Source organism: Myotis lucifugus, unplaced genomic scaffold, assembly GCF_000147115.1.
Source record: "Myotis lucifugus unplaced genomic scaffold, Myoluc2.0 scaffold_2, whole genome shotgun sequence".
NCBI lineage: Eukaryota > Metazoa > Chordata > Mammalia > Chiroptera > Vespertilionidae > Myotis > Myotis lucifugus.
Genome location: NW_005871050.1, coordinates 17,484,779 through 17,507,506, shown reverse-complemented (window position 1 = coordinate 17,507,506; position 22,728 = coordinate 17,484,779). Strand labels below are relative to the sequence as shown.

General features: G+C 38.9%; 1 non-coding gene and 1 pseudogene across 2 annotated transcripts; both read left to right on the top strand.

The window, feature by feature from the left end:
* The first annotated feature begins 11,816 nt into the window (after window positions 1–11,816).
* On the top strand, window positions 11,817–12,317 carry LOC102424030 (annotated as a pseudogene). Its single transcript, XR_001349390.2, has one exon. The product of XR_001349390.2 is annotated as a 40S ribosomal protein S14 pseudogene (transcript).
* A 2,276-nt stretch (window positions 12,318–14,593) lies between these two features.
* LOC111827212 lies at window positions 14,594–14,700 on the top strand. The gene has a single exon (XR_002830709.1). It is a non-coding gene; the product is annotated as a U6 spliceosomal RNA (small nuclear RNA).
* The last annotated feature ends 8,028 nt before the right edge of the window (window positions 14,701–22,728 follow it).

Genomic DNA, 22,728 nt, shown 5'->3' with positions numbered 1-22,728 from the left:
TAATCTCACTCATTTGTGGATTATAATGAGCAACATAAACTGATGAACAAAAACAGATTTAGAGACAGAGAAGCATCAATCAGATGCCCAAACCTCAGAGGGAAAGTAGGGGAGGGTGGGGGTAAGGGGGAGAGATCAACCAAAGGACTTGTATGCATACATATAAGCATAAGTGATGGATGTAGACAACAGAGGTGAGAGTGACAGGGGGAATGGGGGGACAATGGAGGAATAAGGACACATTTAGAATACCTTAATCCAGTGGTTCTCAACCTTCTGGCCCTTTAAATACAGTTCCTCATGTTGTGACCCAACCATAAAATTATTTTCGTTGCTACTTCATAACTGTAATGTTGCTACTGTTATGAATCATAATGTAAATATCTGATATGCAGGATGGTCTTAGGCCACCCCTGTGAAAGAGTCGTTCGACCACCAAAGGGGTCGCGACCCACAGGTTGAGAATCGCTGCCTTAATCAATAAAGAAAAAAAACACACCAAAAAAACTAGCAAGTTACAATGGTCACAGTTTTCTTCTAAAAATAGTAAGGCAGTTGTCCTGCCAGTGTGGCTCGGTGGTTGAGCATTGACCTATGAACCAGGAGGTCACAGTTCAATTCCTGGTCAGGGCACATGCCTGGTTTTCAGGCTCTATCCTCAGTGTGGGGCGTGCAGAAGGCAGCTCTTCAATAATTCTCTCTAATTGATGTTTCTATCTCTCTCTCCCTCTCCTTTCCTCTCTGAAATCAATAAAAAAATTTAAAAATAGGAAGGCAATTTATGTAATTTGTGCCAGTGTGCAGAGAGGAAACCAGATGGTTTTGCCAGTAAACTTTCAGATCTCTGCTAGAATAGGGATAAACAAATGGAAGGCAAACACAGTGGCTCATGAGATAGAGAATCATTGTTTCAAATCAGAGGTAAAAAGAAATAAAGTTAATTTCATTTCCAGAAATTTCATGTTCCCAGATTTTGGAATTACTTTTCAATAATGACTCTTCTGAAGTGTAATACTAGAATGTCATTTTTGGTATTCTTGAGAAGATGGCTACCGACGGGAAGGCAGACTGCAAGACAGTGTGAGAGTGAGAGAACGAAAGGAGAGTATGTGGACGTACTGAGAGTGTAAATTTGTGGGTGAGCGATAGTTATACTCCAGGGGACTGTTGGAGACTGCTGGATCAGGCTCCCCTAACCGGGCAACCTCCTCTGCTGCTGAAATCTCTCCCGGAGCGGCTGGCTCAGTCTCGGAGACTGCACCATCTTGAGTGGCTGATATCGGAAGCATATACATCCAGAGACCCTGCAACCACGGCACCCAGGGTCCAGCTACAAACCCAGGAACACTGGATCTCAAGCAGCGTGAATACGTGGACTCAGAGGAGCCCTGCTCCTCCTCATGGAAAGGTCAGATTTCATCAAAATAAAGGTGTGGTTTGTAATTCAGGTTGGAAAGAGGAATGCGTGCGAGCGGGGGAAGTCTGTGCCCCACAAAGTCCGAGGCCTTGGGGCCAGCATGATCCACGAGTGTGGAAGGGGTCCTGCAGGGCTGCTGGCAGAAGGGAACTCTAAAAATCAGCCCATAGCTGGACTGGGTGCAAAAAGGCAGCCTCGGATTTTGCCAGTGTGCCAGTTGCTTAGTGCCAGGGGAGAGAGGACGTATGGAAGAGACTTTGGGAGAATTGCACACAGAGCTGGAAGATGGAGGTTGCGAGCTCACGCACTTTGGCTCTTTTTTTCTCTCTTTAAATACTGGATTTGATTATTAAATCCAATACATAGGATCGCCCAATTGGGGTCACTCACAGAGACTGCAGGGGAAAGTTATTTTTGTGGAACCTGGGAATCAGAGCGGGGAGTAACGTTCAAGGAACCAGCTCTGGGGCAGTCGACTTTCCCAAACCAGAATTAAGTGTGATAGGGCAAACAAAACCTAAATACTGGCTAGAGAGGACTTATAGCCTCAGAGGTCAATCCAGAAACACTGCCACCCAGGGGCTGAACCACAAATTGACTCTTCTGTAAATACAAATAAAGGCAGTCTGGGGAAACAAAGAAATATTGCCTGCTTAAAAATCAGGACTGTGGTTTACAACACGGAGGAACAGTGTATCGCAGGGAATGTCAACATTCTCCTGAATACCTGACAGGACTAAGGCGTCCCAAACAGAAGAGTAGAGGTAGAAGGACCTTCACTACTGCGCATTTTTATTTTTTTCACCTTTTACTTAAGAAACTAATTTTTTTCTTTTTTCCTCACCTGATTTTACCTTTTTAATTACTACATTTTTATTTTTAACCAGTATTATTACAACTACCATTTTACCTTTTTTTTTTTAAGTGTCATTTTATTTTCTCTTTATTTTATTTTGGGATTAGTGTTCTACATTCCGTTTTCATCTTTCCTTTAGCACCATTTTACTCTATCTCAACTTTACCTTTATGCCAAAACTCTCTTCCTCACTTCTTCCCTTTTGTTGTCCTGTTTCTCTTACTCTATTCCAGCTTTAGATTTTCCCTATTCCTTCTTTTTACCCCGTTAAAATTTCACCCTACTTATATATCTAATTTCCAATCCCCTGCTCTAAGCACATATACACCTCTCTCTTCTCTTTCTTCACTATCCAAATTACTTTTCTATCTGTCGTTTTGTTGTTGTTTGCTCGATTGTTGATTAAATTGGGTTTTTTATGCTTGTTTATGAGATTGTTTCGCGTTTTATTTTTTTGTTGGGTTTTTTTCCCGGTTATTTTTTGCTTCTGTTTTCCCTCACCTCACTTGATATTGGTTGTTGTTTGAAGTTTGCATTTATCTCTAGGTATCTGTTGCTCACTTTTGTTGGGATTAGTGGCTGTTCTATTGCAGTTTTCTCCCCATATAAATAGTTTCTTCCCCTCTTCTATTTCATTCTCTTTTTTTCTCTCTTACTTTTTTCCCTTTTCCCAATTTCATTTTTGCACTCCTTGTTTTTCTTTTTCTCTTTTTTCTTTTTCTCTTCTTCTTTCTTTCTTATCCCCTAATTCTATTTTCTCTGGTGGTCACCTTTATTTGGGGTTATTAGTATCATGAATACATTTGTGTTCAGTGCCTTGTGCATTGTACCTTGTTGTGTTGTATTTTGTGCCTTTAAATCAAAGCAGCAGAGAGAGAACTACATAACCAGATACCCGGAGAAGAGATATCATGGGAGACAAAGAAACAGCCCACATATGAAAGAAAAACAGGCATCACCAGAAAAGGAAGTAAATGAAATGGAAGCAAGCAACCTCTCAGAGAAAGAATTCAGAGAAATGGTCATAAGGTGGATGAAAAGAATGGAAGACAAATTCAACAATATGTCTAAGAACAAAGAGGAAATGAAGAACCAAGAAGAAATGAAAAATGACATCACTGCTATAAAGAACTCAATAGAAAGCATCAACAGTAGACTAGAAGAAGTAGAGGACCGCATCAGTGAGCTAGAAGACAAGGTACAAAAAAATACCCAAGCAGAACAGCTTCTAGAAAAAAAATTAAAAAGCAGGATGAGAGCCTAAGAGAACTTTGGGACAACAAGAAACAAAACAACATCCGCCTAATAGGGGTGCCAGAAGAAGAGGAAACTGAGCAAGGAATAGAAAACCTGTTTGAAGAAATAATGACAGAAAACTTCCCTGATATGGGGAAGAAAAAACTCGCACAAATCCAAGAAGCTCACAGAGACCCAAACAAAATGAACCCCAAAAGCCGATGCCAAGGCACATTATAATTGAATTGGCAAACACCAGTGACAAAGCAAGAATCTTAAAAGCAGCCAGAGAGAGACAGAAAGTTACCTACAAAGGATCCCCCATCAGACTAGCAACTGATTTCTCAACAGAAACACATCAGGCAAGAAGGGGATGAAATTAAATATACAAAGTCATGCAAAGGAAGGGTCTGAATCCAAGAATACTGTACCCAGCAAGGCTATCAATCAAAATTGAGGGTGAAATCAGGAGCTTCGCAGACAAAAAAGGACTACGGGAGTTTATTACCACCAAACCAGCAATGCAAGAAATGTTAAAGGGTCTACTGTAAAAAGAAAAAATAGGAAACGAAGAAGGAACACAGGGGTAAAGAATAAAAATGGTGACAAACAAGTATCTATCAATAATAACTTTAAATGTAAATGGATTAAATGCCCCAATCAAAAGACATAGGGTAACTGAATGGATAAGAAAACATTACCCACATATCTGCTGTCTACAGGAAACCCACCTCAGAAAAAAAGACGCACATAGACTGATGGTGATGGGATGGAAAAAGGTTTTTCAGGTGAATGGAAACGAAAAAAAACCTGGGGTAGCAACACTTATATCTGACAAATTAGATCTCAAAGTAAAGGACATAAAAAGAGATAAGGAAGGCCACTTCATAATACTAAAGGGAGCAATCCAACAAGAAGAAATAACTCTGGTAAACTTATACACACCCAATATAGGAGCACCCAAATACATAAGAAATCTTCTGGAGGAGATCAAGGGAGAGATTGACAGCAATACAATCATAGTAGGGGACTTTAAAACCCCACTATCACCATTGGACAAATCCTCTAAACAAAAAATCAGCAAAGAAACATCAATCCTAAATGACTCACTGGATCAGATAGAATTAATTGACATCTTCAGAACATTTCACCCCAAAGCCACAGAATATACATTCTTCTCAAGTACACATGGGTCATTTTCAAAGATAGACCATATGTTGGGTCACAGGCAAAGTCTCTTCAAATTCAAGAACATAGAAATCATATCAAGCATCTTCTCAGATCACAATGGCATAAAACTGGAAATCAACTACAATAAAAACAATCCAAAAAAATCAAACACATGGAGACTAAATAGCAGGCTATTAAACAATGACTGGGTTACCAGAGAGATCAAAGAAGAAATAAAAAACATCATTGCAACAAACGACAATGAAAACACAACAATCCAAAACCTATGGGACACGGTGAAAGCAGTCTTGAGGGGGAAGTTCATAGCTTTACAAGCCTACTGCAAAAAACAAGAAACAATGATAATAAATTACCTAACCTTACAACTCAAAGAGTTAGAAAGAGAGTAACAAAAAAAGCCCAGTGTAAGCAGAAGGAAGAAAATAATAAAGATCAGAGAGGAGATAAACAGCATAGAGACCAAAAAAAAAAACACAATACAAAAGATCAACAAAACCAAGAGCTGATTCTTTGAAAAGATAAACAAGATTGATGAACCTCTAGCCTGGCTCACCAAGAAACAAAGAGAGAGGACCCAAATAAACAAAATCCGAAATGAAAGAGGAGAAATAACAACAGACCCCACAGAAATACAAAGGATTGTTAGAAAATACTATGAACAACTTTACTCCAACAAACTAGACAACCTGGAGGAAATGGACATATTTCCTAGAAAAATACAACCTTCCAAAACTCAATCAGGAAGAATCTAAAAATCTCAATAGGCCAATAACTATGGAAGAAATTGAAGCAGTCATCAAAAAGCTTCCAGCAAACAAAAGCCCGGGACCAGACGGCTTCACAGGGGAGTATTACCAAACATTCAGGGAAGAACTAAAACCTATCCTCCTCAGACTACTACAAAAAATTCAAGAGGAAGGAACACTTCCAAGCTCATACTATGAAGCCAGCATCACCCTAATACCAAAACCAGGTAAAGACATCACAATGAAAGAGAATTACAGGCCAATATCCCTCATGAACATAGATGCCAAAATCCTCAATAAAATCTTAGCAAATCCGATCCAGCAGTACATCAGAAAGATCATACACCATGACCAAGTAGGATTTATCCCAGGGATGCAAGGATGGTACAATATCCGTAAATCAATAAACGTGATACATTACATAAACAAATTGAAAGAAAAAAAACAACATGGTCATATCAATTGATGCAGAAAAAGCATTTGACAAAATCCAACACCCATTTTTGATAAAAACTCTCAGCAAGGTGGGAATAGAAGGATCATACCTCAACATAATAAAAGCCATTTATGACAGGCCCACAGCCAACATCATACTCAATGGACAAAAACTAACACCATTTCCCCTAAGAACAGGAACAAGACAGGGATGCCCACTCTCACCACTCCTGTTCAACATAGTCCTGGAAGTATTAACCATTGCAATTAGACAAGAAGAAGAAATAAAAGGCATCCAAATTGGAAAAGAGGAAGTAAAACTGTCCTTATTTGCAGACGACATGATATTATACATACAAAACCCTAGAGACTCCATCAAAAAACTACTAGACTTAATACATGAATTTGGCAATGTAGCAGGATACAAAATTAACCCCAAGAAATCTGAGGCATTTCTATACACCAATAGTGAATTTTCAGAAAGAGAGATTATAAAAACAATCCCATTTACCATCACACCAAAAAAATTAATCTACCTAGGAATAAACTTAACTAAAGAGGTAAAAGACCTCTACTCAGAAAACTACAGGACATTGAAAAAAGAGATAGAGGATGACATAAACAGATGGAAGAACATACCGTGTTCATGGATTGGTAGAATCAACATCATTAAAATGTCCATACTACCCAAAGCAATCTATAAATTCAACGCACTTCCCATTAAAATACCAACGGCCTACTTCACAGATCTAGAATGAACTCTCCAAAAATTCATCTGGAATAAAAAAAGACCCCGAATAGCTACAGCGATCCTGAGAAAGAACAAAGTAGGTGGGATCTCAATACCAGGTATCAAGCTGTATTACAAAGCCACTGTTCTCAAAACTGCCTGGTACTGGCACGAGAACAGACATATAGATCAATGGAATAGAATAGAGAGCCCAGAAATCAGCCCGAACCAATATGCTCAATTAATATTTGACAAAGGAGGCAAGAACATACAATGGAGCCAAGATAGTCTCTTCAATAAATGGTGTTGGGAAAATTGGACAGATATATGCAAGAAAATGAAACTAGACCACCAACTTACACCATACACAAGAATAAACTCAAAATGGATAAAGGACTTAAATGTACGGCGGGAAACCATAAAAATTCTAGAAGAATCCAAAGGCAACAAAATATCAGACATAAGCCGAAGCAATTTCTTCACTGATACAGCTCCTAGGGCAGTTGAAACTAAAGAGAAAATGAACAAATGGGACTACATCAAAATAAAAAGCTTCTGCACAGCAAAAGAAACCATCAACAAAACAACAAGAAAACCCCTGCGTGGGAAGACATATTTGCCAACGTCATATCTGATACGGGCCTAATCTCCAAAATTTATAGGGAACTCATACAACTTAACAAAAAGAAGATAAACAATCCAATCAAAAAATGGGCAAAGGATCTAAATAGACACTTTTCAAAAGAGGACATTCAGAAGGCTGAGAGATATATGAAAACATGCTCAAAGTCACTAATCATCCGAGAGATGCAAATCAAAACAACAATGAGGTACCATCTCACACCTGTCAGAATGGCTATCATCAACAAACGACAAGTGCTGGAGAGGATGTGGAGAAAAAGGAACACTCGTGCACTGCTGGTGGGAATGCAGACTGGTGCAGCCACTCTGGAAGACAGTATGGAGTTTCCTCAAAAAATTAAAAATGGAACTCCCATTTGACCCTGTGATCCCACTTCTAGGAATATATCCCAAGAAACCAGAAACACCAATCAGAAAGGATATGTGCACCCATATGTTCATAGCAGTACAATTCACCATAGCTAAGATCTGGAAACAGCCTAAGTGCCCATCTGTAAATGAGTGGATTAGAAAACAGTGGTACATCTACAGGATGGAATACTATGCTGCTGTAAAAAAGAAGGGACTCTTAACATTTGCGACGGCATGGATGGAACCGGAGAGCATTATGCTAAGTGAAATAAGCCAGTCAGTGAAGGAAAAATACCACATGATCTCACTCATTCATGGATAATAAAGACCATTATAAACTTATGAACAATAATAGATACAGAGGCAGAGCTGCCTCAAACTGATTGTAAAACTGCAGCAGGAAGGCCAGGGAGGTTTGGGGGGCAGGAGGGAGGGGGGTAAGAGATCAACCGAAGGACCTGTATGCATGCATATAAGCATAACCAATGGATATAAGACACTGGAGGCTAGGGGGGACCAGGGGATTGTCAAGGGTGGGGAAGAAAAAAAAAAGGACACATATGTAATACCCTTTGTAATACTTTAAGCAATAAAAAAAAAGATTGATGAACCTCTAGCCCGGCTCACCAAGAAACAGAGAGGACCCAAATAAACAAAATCCGAAATGAAAGAGGAGAAATAACAACAGACCCCACAGAAATACAAAGGATTGTTAGAAAATACTATGAACAACTTTACTCCAACAAACTAGACAACCTGGAGGAAATGGACATATTTCCTAGAAAAATACAACCTTCCAAAACTCAATCAGGAAGAATCTAAAAATCTCAATAGGCCAATAACTATGGAAGAAATTGAAGCAGTCATCAAAAAGCTTCCAGCAAACAAAAGCCCGGGACCAGACGGCTTCACAGGGGAGTATTACCAAACATTCAGGGAAGAACTAAAACCTATCCTCCTCAGACTACTACAAAAAATTCAAGAGGAAGGAACACTTCCAAGCTCATACTATGAAGCCAGCATCACCCTAATACCAAAACCAGATAAAGACAACACAATGAAAGAGAATTACAGGCCAATATCCCTCATGAACATAGATGCCAAAATCCTCATCAAATCCTCGCAAATCGGATCCAGCAGTACATCAGAAAGATCATACACCATGACCAAGTAGGATTTATCCCAGGGATGCAAGGATGGTACAATATCCGCAAATCAATAAACGTGATACATCACATAAACAAATTGAGAGATAAAAACCACATAGTCATATCAATTGATGCAGAAAAAGCATTTGACAAAATCCAACACCCATTTTTGATAAAAACTCTCAGCAAGGTGGGAATAGAAGGATCATACCTCAACATAATAAAAGCCATATATGACAAACCCACAGCCAACATCATACGCAATGGGCAAAAACTAAAACCATTTCGCCTAAGAACAGGAACAAGACAGGAATGCCCACTCTCACCACTCCTGTTCGACATAGTACTGGAAGTATTAGCCATTGCGATTAGACAAGAAGAAGAAAAAAAAGGCATCGAAATTGGAAAAGAGGAGGTAAAACTGTCCTTATTCGCAGATGACATGATATTGTACATAAAAAACTCTAAAGATTCCACCAAAAAACTATTAGACTTAATAAATGAATTTAGCAATATAGCAGGATACAAAATTAATGCCAAGAAATCTATGGCATTTCTATACACCAGTAGTGAACTTACAGGAAGAGAGACTTAAAAAGCAATCCCATTTACCATCACAACAAAAAAATTAAGATACCTAGGAATAAACTTAACTAAAGAGGTAAAAGACCTCTACTCAGAAAACTAAGGGACATTGAAAAAAGAGATAGAGGAAGACATAAACAGATGGAAGAACGTACCATGTTCATGAAATGGTAGCATCAACATCATTAAAATGTCCATACTACCCAAAGCAATCTATAAATTCAACGCACTTCCCATTAAAATACCAATGACATATTTCACAGACCCAGAATGAACTCTCCAAAAATTCATCTGGAATAAAAAAAGACCCCGAATAGCTACAGCGATCCTGAGAAAGAACAAAGTAGGTGGGATCTCAATACCAGGTATCAAGCTGTATTACAAAGCCACTGTTCTCAAAACTGCCTGGTACTGGCACGAGAACAGACATATACATCAATGGAATAGAATAGAGAACCCAGAAATCGACCCGAACCAATATGCTCAATTAATATTTGACAAAGGAGGCAAGAACATACAATGGAGCCAAGACAGTCTCTTCAATAAATGGTGTTGGGAAATTTGGTCAGACACATGCAAAAAAATGAAACTAGATCACACACTTACACCATACACAAAAATAAACTCAAAATGGATAAAGGACTTAAATGTAAGACAGGAAACCATAAAAATACTAGAGGAATCCAAAGGCAACAAAATCTCAGACATATGCCAAAGCAATTTCTTCACTGATACATCTCCTAGGGCCGTGGTCGGCAAACTGCGGCTCGAGAGCCACATGCAGCTCTTTGGCCCCTTGAATGTGGCTCTTCCTAAGCCTTAGGAGTACCCTAAGTAAGTTAATAACAATGTACCTACCTATATAGTTTAAGTTTAAAAAATTTGGCTCTCAAAAGAAATTTCAATCGTTGCACTGTTAATATTTGGCTCTGTTGACTAATGAGTTTGCCGACCACTGTTTAGGGCATTGGAAACTAAAGAGAAAATAAACAAATGGGACTACATCAAAATAAAAAGCTTCTACACAGCAAAAGAAACCATCAACAAAACAACAAGAAAGCCCACTGCATGGGAGAACATATTTGCCAATATTATCACCAATAAGGGTTTAATCTCCAACTTTTATAGGGAACTCATACAACTTAACAAAAGGGAGATAAACAATCCAATCAAAAAATGGGCAAAGGACCTAAATAGACACTTTTCAAAACAGGACATTCAGAAAGCCAAGAGACATATGAAAACATGCTCTAAGTCACTAATCATCAGAGATGCAAATCAAAACAACAAAGAGGTACCATCTCACACCTGTCAGAATGGCTATCATCAACAAATCAACAAACGAAAAGTGCTAGAGAGGATGCAGAGAAAAGGGAACACTTGTGCACTGCTGGTGGGAATGCAGACTGGTGCAGCCACTATGGAAGACAGTATGGAGGTTCCTCAAAAAGTTAAAAATGGAACTCCCATTTGACCCATTGATCCCACTGCTAGGAATATATCCCAAGAAACCAGAAACACCAATCAGAAAGGATATATGCACCCCTATGTTCATAGCAGCACAATTTACCATAGCTAAGATCTGGAAACAGCCTAAGTGCTCATCAACAGATGAGTGGATTAGAAAACTGTGGTACATCTACCCCATGGAATACTATGCTGCTGTAAAAAAGAAGGAATTCTTACCATTTGCAGCAGCATGGATGGAACTGGAGAGCATTATGCTAAGTGAAATAAGCCAGTCAATGAAGGAAAAATACCACATGATCTCACTCATTTATGGATAATAAAGACCATTATAAACTTATGAACAAAAATAGATACAGAGGCAGAGCAGCCTCGAACAGACTTTCAAACTACAGCGGGAAAGCCCGGGAGGGTTGGCAGGGGGAGGGGGGATAAGAGATCAACCGAAGGACTCGTATGCATGCATATAAGCATAACCAATGGACACAAGACACTGGGGGGTAGGGGAGTCCGGGGGAAGGTCAACGGAATAAAAAAGGAAACAGATGTACTACTCGTTGTAATATTTTAAGCAATTTACAAAAAGAATTGAAAAAAAAAATAAAAACAGTGCTGTATGAAAGAAAAAAGAATGTCATTTTTGTTTTAGGCACAACTTCAGAGGTGTCAAAAGAGAAAGAATCCCGACACAGGCCTGCCTCTCCGCAGATGTGGCTGCATGGTGCCGTCTGAGACCGGCCCGAGCCCTTGACCTTTTCAATAGATGGACAAAAAATATATTTTTTTCCCCTTGACCTTCCCCCAGCCTCCCTTACCCCCTTACCTCCTTTGGAACTCCCTTAAGAAAACCGTCTTCGTGGGCGAGTCTTAATCTCCTTGGGAACGCTAAAGGCGGTGTCTTCCCGGAGGCGTCGCCCGGTGACCTCAGAGTACACTTCCGGTGACGCTAACGTGACCTGTAGCCCCGCCCTCTCCCGTCTCTCTTTCCGGTGGCAGAGTCTGGAACAGACATGCAGAAATGACACCTTGCAAGGGGAAGGAAAAGAAGGAAGAACAGGTCATCAGCCTCGGACCTCAGGTGGCTGAAGGAGAAAATGTATTTGGTGTCTGCCACATCTATGCATCCTTCAATGACACTTTCGTACATGTCACTGATGTTTCTGGCAAGGATACCATGTGCCGTGTGACTGGTGGGATGAAGGTGAAGGCTGACCGAGATGAATCCTCTCCATATGCAGCCATGTTGGCTGCCCAGGATGTGGCCCAGAGGTGCGAGGAGCTGGGCATCACTGCTCTTCACATCAAACTCCGGGCCACAGGAGGAAATAGGACCAAGACCCCTGGACCAGGGGCCCAGTCAGCTCTAAGAGCCCTTGCCCGCTCGGGAATGAAGATCGGATGGATTGAGGATGTCACTCCCATCCCCTCCGACAGCACCCGCAGAAAGGGGGGTTGCCATGGTTGCCGTCAGTGAACAGGACTCCTCAAATTATTTTCTGTTAATAAATTGCCTTTGTGTCCGAAAAAAAAAAAGAATCCCAAAGTTGGAAATAAGGAAAAAAAGGACACCATGTCACATTGGGAGGTATTTAAAAGGCCACCAAGGATCATAAAATTATCCAAGGAAAAGTACCTTTTGTTTGACACATTGTTTACTATTGACAAAGTCTGGACCTGTTGATTTGTAGATTTGTGTCTGGTAGAAAAGACAAACCCAAAGATTATGGTTTCACTGCCCTGTGGAACATTAACCAGTTGTGTACTTAACCTAGCATTTTTGTACATTTTCTTTTACCAATTTCTATAAATACCCAGGTCCCCATATGCCCTTGTGGCCAACTTTACCATTCTGCTATCTCCCCTATCAATGAATTGAGTATCAGTTGATGTGTGTTCATTTTTTTTATATTTGTTTGAGTCATCTTGTAACTATTTTAAAATTACTTTTTGACAATGGAATGTAAGCTCTTGTTTGCTGAGTAAAATTTCTCATAACTTTTGAAAAAATAGTTAATCTGCATTATTAACAGGTTGATAGTTAATCTGCATTATTAACCAATTAATAGTTAATCCACATCATTAACTGGTTGATAATTAATCCACTTTATTAGCCATAATAATGTGGATTTTGTAATAAAAGAAAACATGATAATTTCAAGAGAAACATCAAAAGTAATGTCCATCGCTAGCTATACATTTTCCCCATCTTTCAGGTAATTTGTGGATACCGTCCCAAAAGAACTTTTCTTGTTTTGAGGCAAACCATTCAGTGACCCAATTTTCCACTTCGTATGTTTTGAAGTGCTGCTCAGAAAGTGTGTGTGCCATCAATCAGAACAAGCGGTAATCTGAAGGAGCAATACAAGAAAATAGTATACATATCAAATCACATATATATCAACATAGTAACTCCATCTATTGAAAAAAATCTGCATTATTAACCAGTACATTAGTAAGTTTCTGATTAGTCTGCTCCCAAAATGGAAATGGCCTTTCAACATAATAATAAATGTTTATTGTAAGAAATTTAGGCATTAACCTAGTATATAAGGAAGAAAGAAGATACAGAGTTTTAGTTTGCAGCATGAAAAATGTTCTGGATAGATGGTAGTGATAGTTGGATAGCAATGCAAATGTACTTAATGCCAATCAACTCCACACTTAAAAAGGGGGGATATATGGTGATGGAAGGAGACTTGACTTGGGCTGGTGAACACACAATACAATATACAGATGATATATTATAGAATTGTACCCATGAAACCTATACAATTTTATTAACTAACTAGAGGCATGCAATGGGGTGGGGGGTTGTCCCTCAGCCCGGCCTGCACCCTCTTCAATCTGGGACCCCTCAGGGGATGTCTGACTGCCTGTCAGAATCCAATCACTGGTTCCTAACCACTTGCCTGCCTGCCTGCCTGCCTGATCACCCCTAACTTCGCCCCTGCTGGCCTGATCGCCTTTAACTGCCTCTGCCTCATCCAGCACCTGGGACCCAGGATTCCCTCCCTCTGGCTGGCCGCAGGCACCCAGGTCCTGGGCTGGCTTCGCCCAGGCCAGCGACAGTCGAAGGGGACCTTGGGCGGGCAGCTTGTCCCTCTCCCAGGCCACAACCACAGGCACTGGTGCCTGGGACTGTGGGGCATGCGGCTTGTCCCTCTCCCAGGCCAGGCCGCAGGCACAGGTGCAGCTACTGGCACCAGCGACCATGGGGCAGGTGGCTTGTCCCTCTCCTGGGCCTCAGGTGCAGGCACAGCCACTGGCACCCAGGACCATGGGGCAAGCAGTTTGTCCCTGCGAGCTCATTTGTGCCTGGCTGGTCCCCATTCCTCTCTCCCCAGTGTTGAGTGTCTGAGCCGTTACAGCGTGACTGGTGAGAGGGCGTGATGACCATTTGCATATTAGCTCTTTATTATATAGGATGTCACCCCAATAAATTCAAATAAAAAAACTCTACATTTAAAAATGGATTAAGTGGTAAATTTTATGCTATGTATAGTTTATGCACAATTTTTTTCTTTTTTTCAATTTTGAGCATTTATTATGTATGCACAATTTTTAAAATAAACAATTTTTAAAACAAAAAGAAGAAAGGAGATAGTACTCTCTATTCCCACTGCTTAAGTTAGCATATAGAATCCATTATTAATATATTCATTCAACAGATATTTATTGAATGCCTGCTATATGCCAAGCACATGTCTAGTGTGAACATTTGTGAACAAAACAACATCCTTCTCCTTGTGGAGATTACTTCTAATGGGGGAGAAAGAAAATAAACAAATGGTGCTCGCTTCGGCAGCACATATACTAAAATTGGAACAATACAGAGAAGATTAGCATGGCCCCTGTGCAAGGATGACACGAAAATTCGTGGAGCGTTCCATATTTTTTTAAAAAACAAAAACAAAAACAAAAAAAGGAAAATAAACAAATGAACAGGGAAGGGTGTACATGGGCAAGCAGAAGTAGGTTTACAGTTGTGAGTTGCAAAAGAGTTTATTCTTTATATTATTATTTATCAATTATTGTATTATTTATTTGTATTATTTCCATATGAACCACTGTAAACCTACTTCCTCCAACTCTGTATTATGTCAGATGATGACAAATCAGATAGAGAAAAATAAGGCAGAGAAGAGAGATTATGAGTGATAGGGGAAGTTGTAATTTTATACAAGGAAGGCCTCACTGATAGTGACATATGAGCAGAGACCAGGCAGAAATAAGGGAGTGAGTCATGCATATATCCGAAAGAAAAGTGTTCTAGGCAGGAGGAATAATCAGGCTAAAGTCCCAAGGCAGAAATAGGTTTGGCATGTGCAAGGAACCACAGAAAAAAAGTGTTGCTGAAATGTAATAAATCAGGGAAGCGAAGTAAGAAAAAAGGTCAGCCAGACCAGTGTTACTCAGTGGTTGGGCCTCAACCTTTGAACCAGGAGATCATAGTTCGATTCCCGGTCAGGGCACATGCAGGGGTTGTGGACTCCATCCCCAGTAGCGGGTGTGCACAAGCAGCCAATCAATGATTCTCTGTCATCATTGATGTTTCCATCTCTCTCTCCCTCTCCCTTCCTCTCTGTAATTAATAAAAATATATTTTTTAAAAAAGAAAGAAGATCAGAGAGGTAAAGAGGAGCACAGATCAAGTAGGTCTCTGAAGGCCATAGAAAGGACTTTGGACTTTACTCTGAATAAGGATGGAAATTATTGGAGAGTTTTAGTTTTAAGCAGAGGAGAGACCTGATGTGACTTCAGTTTAAAATGATCACTTTGGCTGCTGTATTGAGATTAAACTGAAAGAGGGCAAGGCAGGAAGAAGGGAGAAAAATTAGCAGGCTATTGCAATAATACAGGTGGAAAATTATGGTGGCAGTGAAGATGGTGAGAAGTGCTCAGTCTCTGTACATATGTGGAAGTAGAGACAATAGCATTTGCTGAGGGACTGGATATGAGCAGGAGTAGATCTGGACTTTGTGTGGCCTGAAACTTATACAACTTGGGGTGTTCTCTGTTAAGAAAAAGGACACAGCCTAGTCTGAGTGGCTCAGTGGTTGAGCATCAACCTATGAACCAGGAGGTCGTGGCTCAATTCCAGTTCAGGGTACATGCCTGGATTTGGAGCTCAGTCCCCAGTAGGAGGCATGCAGGAGGCAGCTGATCAATGATTTTCTCTCATCATTGATGTTTCTCTCTCCCTCTTCCTCTCTGAATTCAATAAAAATATTTTTTAAAAAGAAAAGGGATACAAAATTAGATGCAAATGTGAAAATTTAAAATGAGAAAAGAAATCACAATATAGTTTTTAAATATTTATTTTTCAAATACAGTTTACATTCACTATCATTTTGTATTAGTTTCAGGTGTACAGCATGGTGGTTAGACAATCATATACTTTACAAAGTGTTTCCCCTGATATTTTCAGTACCCATCTGACATCATACATAGTTATTACAATATTATTAATTATATTTATTTTTTAAACTCTTCATATTTCAAATATATATATATTTTTAATATATTTTATTGATTTCTTACAGAGAGGAAGGGAGAGGGATAGAGAGTTAGAAACATCGATGAGAGAGAAACACCGATCAGCTGCCTCCTGCACACTTCCTACTGGGGATGTGCCCGCAACCAAGGTACATGCCCTTGACCGGAATCGAACCTGGGACCTTTCAGTCCACAGGCCGACGCTCTATCCACTGAGCCAAACTGGTTAGGGCATAAAATATATTTTTATTGATTTCAGAGAGGAAAGAAGAGAGAGAGATTGAAACATCAATGATGAGAGAGAATCATTGATTGGCTGCCTCCTGCACACCTCCTACTGAAGATCGAGCCAGCAACCCCTGCATGTGCCCTTGACCAGAACCAAACCTGGAACCCTTCAGTCCGCAGGCCAATGCTCTATCCATTGAGCCAAACCGGATAGGGTATTGATTATATTTCTTATACTGTACTTTACATGCCCATGACTATTTTGTAACTATCAATCTGTACTTCTCAATCTCTTCATCTTTAATACCCAGTCCCCCAATCCCCACCCCTCTGGCAACTATAGTCTGTTCTCTGTATCTATGAGTTTGTTTCTGTTTTGTTTGTTTATACTGTTCTTTAGGTTCCACATATAAGTGAAGTTATGTGGTATTTGTCTTTCTCTGACAGGCTTATTTCACTGGCCATACCCTCTAGGTCCATCCACGCTGTCACAAATTGTAAGATTTCCTTCCTTTTTATGGCCAAGTAATACTCCATTGTATATGTGTGCCACCACTTTTTTATTCACTCATCTATTGATGAACATTTAGGTTGCTTCAATAGCTTGGCTATTGTAAATAACACTGCAATGAACATAAGATGCATATATTGTTTTGAATTAGTGTTTTTTATTTCTTCAGATACATACCCTGGGTCATAAGACAGTTCCATTTTTAATTTTTTTAAAGACACTCCATACTATTTTCCACAGTGGCTGCACCAATCTGCACTCCCACCAACAGTACATGAGGGTTCCCTTTTCTCCACATCCTTGCCAACACTTGTTTGTTGTTTTATTGATGATAGCCATTCTGACAGGTTTGAGATAATATTTCATTGTGGTTTTAATTTGCGTTTCTCTGCTGATTAGTGACATTGAGTATATTTTCATATGTCTATGAGCCATCTGTATGTCCTCTTTAGAGAGGTGTCTATTAAGGTAATTTGCCCATTTTTTAATTGGATTGTTTTTTGTGTTGAGTTGTATGAGTTCCTTATAAATTTTGGATATTAACCCCTTACCAGATGTATTATTGGAGAATATACATCCTGCCATTCAGTGGGTTGTCTTTTCATTCTGTTGACAGTTTCCTTTGCTGTGCAAAAACTTTTTAGTTTAATGTAGTCCCATTTCTTTATTTTTTTGTTTGTTTTCCTTGCCCAAGAAGATATATTAGAAAAAAATATTACTAAGACAAATGTCTATAATTTTACTGTCTATGTTTTCTTCTATAAGTTTTATGGTTTTAGGTTTCCTATCCTATCCTATAAGTCTAATCCATTTTGAGTTTATTCTTGCATATGATGTAAGAAGATGGTCTAGTTTAATTTTTTTGCATGTATCTGTCTAATTTTCTCAACACAACTTATTAAATAGACTATTTTTACCCATTGTATGGTCTTGCCTCCTTTGTCAAATATTAATTGACCATATAGGCATGAGTTTATTTCTGGACTTTCTATTCTGCTCCATTGATCTATATACCTGTTTTGTGCCAACACCATGCTGTTTTGATTACTAGGACCTTGTAATATAGTTTGATATCAGATAACATGATACCGCCCACCTTATTTTTCTTTCTCAAGATTGCTGTGTCTATTTGGGGTCTTTTGTGGTTCCACATCAAATTTTGGATCATTTGTTCTAGTTCTGTGAAGTACACCACTTTTTCCTTTTTTTTTTGTATTAAGCCTTCACAAAGGCTGGTTTGTTGTTTTTGTTTGTTTGTTTGTTTTGTTTTCTTATCCTCACCTAAAGATATTTTTTCATTGATTTTTAGAGAGAGTGGAAGAGAGAGGGAAAGACAGGGAGAAACATCGGTGTGAGAGAAATACATAGATTGGCTGCCTCCTGCACAAGCCCTAACCAGGGCCTGGGCCAGGGAGGAGCCTGCAACCGAGGTATGTGCCCTTGACTGGAATAGAACCTGGGTCCTTTTCGTCCACAGACTGGTGCTCTATCCACTGAGCCAAATTGGCTAGGACTACCATTGGTATTTTGATGGGAATTGCAATAAATCTATTGATTGCTTTGAGTAGTATGGACATTTTAACTATGTTAATTCTTCCTATCCATGAGCATGGTATATGCTTCCATTTATTTGTATCCTTTTTTAATGTATTTTTATTGATTTCAGAGAGGAAGAGAAAGAGAGAGACAGAAACACCAAAGATGAGAGAGAACCATTGATAAGCCTCCTCCTGCATGCCTCACACTGGGGACAGAGCCTTGAACCTAGGCGAGTGCCCCGATTGGGAATTCAACAGAGACCTCCCGGTTCATAGGTCCACACCCAACCGGCTCTTTGTATCTTCTTCGATTTCTTTCTTCAGTCTATTATAATGTTCTGAGTACAGTCTTGGTTAAATTTATAGCTAGGTATTTTTTTACTTTCTGATGCAATTGGAAATGGGATTGTTTTCTTGGTTACCCTTTCTAATAGTTCACTTTTGGTGTATAAAAATGCAACTGATATCTGGATATTTAGTTTGTGTCTTGCTACTTTATGAATTTATCAGTTCCAATAGAATTTTGGTAGAATCTTTAGGGTTCTCTATATACCGTATCATGTCATCTGCAAATAATGACAGTTTTAATTCTTCCTTTCCAATTTGTATGTTTTTATTTCTTGTTCTTGTCTGATACCTGTGGCTAGGACTTTCAGTACTATCTATACTAATAAAAGGGTAGTATGCTAATTAGACTGGACGACCATCTGGATGTCCTTCCAGACAAAGCTGCAGTGGCTGCCTGAAGCTCAGGCAAGCCACAGATGGTGGCTGCCACTACCCAGGACTGGCCCAAGGCTCAGACAAGCTGCAATGGCTGCCAGGGCCGAAGCTCAGGCAGCTGTGTGGCTGGCAGTGGCAGCAGCAGAAGCTTGATGGGGGCGTCGCCTTTTCCTGATTGCCGGGTCACCTCCTGCAGAGGGAGGCCAGAGGCAGCAGCATCAAGGAGGTGATGGGGGTGGTGCCTTCTCCTGATCAGCAAGACTGTGGCTTAGCCACAGTAGCACATTCCCTGAGGGTTCCCGGACTGTGAGAGGGGGCAGGCCAGGCTGAGGGACCGCCCCAGTGCACGAATTTTTGTGCATCGGGCCTCTAGTGTTAAATAAGAGTGGTGAAAGTAGGTTTCATTGTCTTTTCCCTGATTGTAAAGCAAGCTTTCCCCATTGAATATGATATTAGCTGTGGATTTGTCATATATGGCTTTTATTATGTTGATATATGTTCCCTCTATTCCCACTATGTTGGGAGTTTATATCATAAATGGATGCTGGATTTTGTCAAAAGCTTTTTCTGCATCTATTTATATGATTATATGATTTTTATCTACTTTATTTATGTGGTGTATCACATTTATTGATTTGCAGATATTGTATCAACCTTGCATCCCCAGAATAAATCTCACTTGATCATGATGTATGATCTTTTAAATGTATTGATGAATTTGGTTTGCTATTCAAACAAAATACTATTTTGTTGAGAATTTTTGCATCCATGTTCATCAGGGATATTAGCCTATAATTTTCTTTCTTTGTAATGTCTTTATCTGGTTTTGGAATTAAGATAATGTTGGCCTTGTAAAATGAGTTTTTTGGAATAGTTTGAGAAGGATAGGTGTTAGTTCTTCTTTAAATGTTTGGTAAAAATTACCTGTGAAGCCATCTGTTCCAGGGTTTTTCTCTTCTTTCTTTTAAAAAAATTGTATATTTTTCAATCTTACTTATATTTTCAATGAACTAACTCTTGGTTTCATTGATCTTTTGTATTTTTTAGACACTTAGTCTAAAAGTTTATAAAAGCTGACAAATACAATACTATAAACATCATAAAAACTAGAAAAATAACCCAATATTAGCGTAAGGCCTTTTTCTTATATTGTTGGTTGTGTACTATTTATTCACCTGCCCATATGATGATTTTACATTATTTTCTGTAAAAGAATAGAAAGAGCCAGGCTGGTGTGGTTCAGTGTTTGAGCATCAACCTAGGAACCAGGAAGTCACAGTTCAATTCCGGTCAGGGCACATGCTCAGGCTGTAAGCTAAATCCCCAGCAGGGGGTGTACAGGAGGCAGCTGATCTATTATGATGTTTCTCTCTTATCAATGTTTTTATCTCTCTATTCCTCTCTCTTTCTCTCTCTCTAAAATCAATAAAACATATTTTTAAAATAATATTAAAATAATAGAAAGAATTATTTCTACTATGGTTGATAAAAATTTGTACTTTATTATTAATGCTTTTATTTCATTTTTATCATTGATAGAGTTTTTAATTGCCATTGTGATAATATTAAAACAGATTTTGACAGGCTAATAACCTTTGTTTCAGTTAACATATTTAGCTTCCTACCATATTTAAATAATTGTTCATCAAAAATTCCAAAAAAGAAATATAAAATTTATCTGAAAATAATTCATTTAAATGGGTAATTCAAATGTATTTAAAAATTGATACTGCATGTATTGTTGTGTGATTACATAGTTAAGTAACTCAATAGCTCATACACTGAGTTATTGATTAATATGTTTGAGCTTTTTGTAACTGGAAAACTTGTTTTTTCAGGCTAGTTCACTGTGTCTGTGACACTTTTATGTGCCAATTCATCTGAAACTACCAAGCTTCATCAGAATAAGATGAGTCAAATACACTAAAACATGATCCAATATGTTAAAATGGATAAAACATAGAAATTCATAAATAGACAAAATTACAATTTGTAGTACTGCTAAAGGGTTGTATTCTGCAAATATAGGATTTCTGATAAATTCTATTTCACAAGAGTCCCATAAAAACATGATGCAGACACTATGAAAAACAGTATGGAGCCCTCTCAAAAAATTTAAAATAGAACTACCATATGACCCAGCAATTTCACTTCTGGGAATATATCCAAAAGAATTGAATTAGGATCTCGAAAGGATATCTGCACTCCCACGTTCATTGTAGCACTACTCACAACAGCCAAGTTATGGAAACAACCTAAATGGCCATTGACAGATGAATGGATAAACAAAATATAGTATGTACATACCATGGAATATTATTCAGCCTTAAAAAAGAAATAAATCCTTTCACATACTACAACATGCTTGAACCTTCAGGACATTGTGCTAAGTGAAGTAAGCCAGTCACAGAAAGACTAATATTTCATGATTCCACTTATATGAGTATCTAAAATAGTCAAACTCAGAAACAACGCTTAGAATAGTGGTTGACAAGAGATGGGTGGAATGGGGGTAATGAGAAGTTACTATTCAATGGGTTTAAAATTTCAGTTATGCAAATGGAATAAGTTCTAGAGATCTGTTGTACATTATAGTGCCTATAGTCGACAATGACGGATTTTACACTTAAAATTTTGTTAAGAATGTAGATCTTGTCCTAGCTGGTTTGGCTCAGTGGATAGAGTGCCAGCTTGAGGACTGAAGTGTCCCAGGTTTGATTCCAGTCAAGGGCACATGCCCAGGTTTTGGGCTCGAATGGGGGTGTGCAGGAAGTAGCCAATCAATGATCCCCTCTCATCATTGATGTTTCTATCTCCTTCTCCCTCCCTCTCTAAAATGAATAAAAATATACTTTTTTAAAAAAGAGTATAGATCTTACGCTGTTTTCTTAACACAGTAAAATATGGATGGTGCATTTATAGTTGTTTATGTTGCATTATTGAGTATTTTGGTAACAGAAGAAAATTCCCATTCTAACTAAGCAGTACTGAATTATATAATCACATAACAATCCTATATAGTTTTACATGTCCAGTGAATGGAAGAATTTTCCACAGGCTAGTGTCTGGCTTCGTACACTCCAAATCTCACTTCTCTTCAACTTTACATATTTCCTATGCTCGGTACTATAGGATGCATTAGTTTCAAGATATGGTCTCTGGCCCTATACCCTTAGTCAGCATAGCATGAGGAAAAGTGTTCCTGGAACACTTTTTTTTAATGCCAGGATGGTTAGCAATGACATAGAAATGACTGAAAGCCATGTAAATATATCTGATCACACCCAAAATAAATATAAACCTAGTTCAACTTTCCCCAAAATGTCCATAGCGCCCCAATACCAACCCCACCACAAAGGGGAAAGTGACAGAGGGAAAGCTTGAGTGAAAAGAGAGCTATATTGGCTGATTGCAATTAAAATATTTTA